A 1333-nucleotide genomic window follows, 5' to 3' on the forward strand; every position below is an offset into this window, starting at 1 on the left:
TTGTCCTTTGCTACAGTGAATAGTACAAAAGCTCTATTTCTGAGCAGACATCCTTACCTAAAGTTGGTGGACAAAGAGTCGACTAATCGGCTCCGTACCATACTAACTTTTGTAAGGGTATAGGTTTATCCTTTGTGTGCATAAGTACAAAACAACAACAAAAACAAGCTTCCTTTGATGATCGCTGGAACTGAAAATACAGAAACACAAATACAACGTGAAAGGAAAAAGGGATTATCATCAAATCACAGAGAGAGAGGATCAACACCTATCTCCAGTGCTCCCACCGACCAGCAGATGGCTCAGGTAAAGGAGTCACTCGACCAGACTAGAGTAAAAATTTCTTTTCGTACCTCTAGTGGTGGTGAGTTTGACTTCCTTTCAGAAGCTGAAAGACTCAAGGCGTTAAGGGTTGAAGAAGAGCTAAAGCTTCAGAAGAAGCAGACTGAGGACAGCCTAACGCTGGCCAAGTCAATAGCTGAAAAGATTCTTCCAAAGAGAAAGTCCAAAAAGAAGGTGAACGTTGTCCAAGCCCAAGCTAAACTTCTTTCTCTTGCAGAAGCTGAGCACGAGAAAAACCTGATGCTGGCTGAGCGGGACAAGTGCTGGAGTGAAGCAAAGCTAAAGAAGAGAATTAGTCCTCACCCAATCAAGGGCGTCAGCATCTGCGAACGATCCAAAGACGGTGGAACTCTTGTCTCAATGCTCATCACCAGGGAAAATCTCGACGCCGCACCGAGTACCCTTCCTACCTTAGCCACTATGGATACAGCGAATGGCTGGAGATCAGACAAGCCATTCAGCAATTCAAGTCAAGACATAAGCCAATTATCGATGACATCATCAATGATCTCATCAAAAAGATGTCCAGGTATGTCGCAGTCCCTGACAGCCCATCTTTGAAGAAAGGTGGAAGGAAGAAATGACCCTCTAGTCCTAATGATGGACCATCCCTGAGAAACAAACATGAAACAAGGTTCTCCTTAGATGAAGTCCTGAAAGAACATGAGAGTATAGACATTTCTATGTTGAATCTTGATTTTCCAGAGAAGGGTCCCTATATACCCAACTCTGTGCACTTCAAACCTGAGTTAGGAGTTATATTCCACTATGAAGGTGAAATAAGATTTCATAGAATGTCTGAGCTTCATCTATGCCCAATGGGACATCTGATTTATCTAATGTTCTGGATAGATGAAAGCCTGCAAGGAAAAGTCGTGGACTGAAAGATACGAAGAGAGTTCATACGTTGAAAGAACCTTGGTGAAGATGTACCTGGCTACATAAATCTGAGCTTCCTAGACTAGTTTGTCTTTCTTTGTAATATTGTTCA

The sequence above is a fragment of the Cynara cardunculus genome (genome assembly GCF_001531365.2).
Source record: "Cynara cardunculus var. scolymus isolate 2C chromosome LG 17, CcrdV1, whole genome shotgun sequence".
Lineage (NCBI taxonomy): Eukaryota > Viridiplantae > Streptophyta > Magnoliopsida > Asterales > Asteraceae > Cynara > Cynara cardunculus.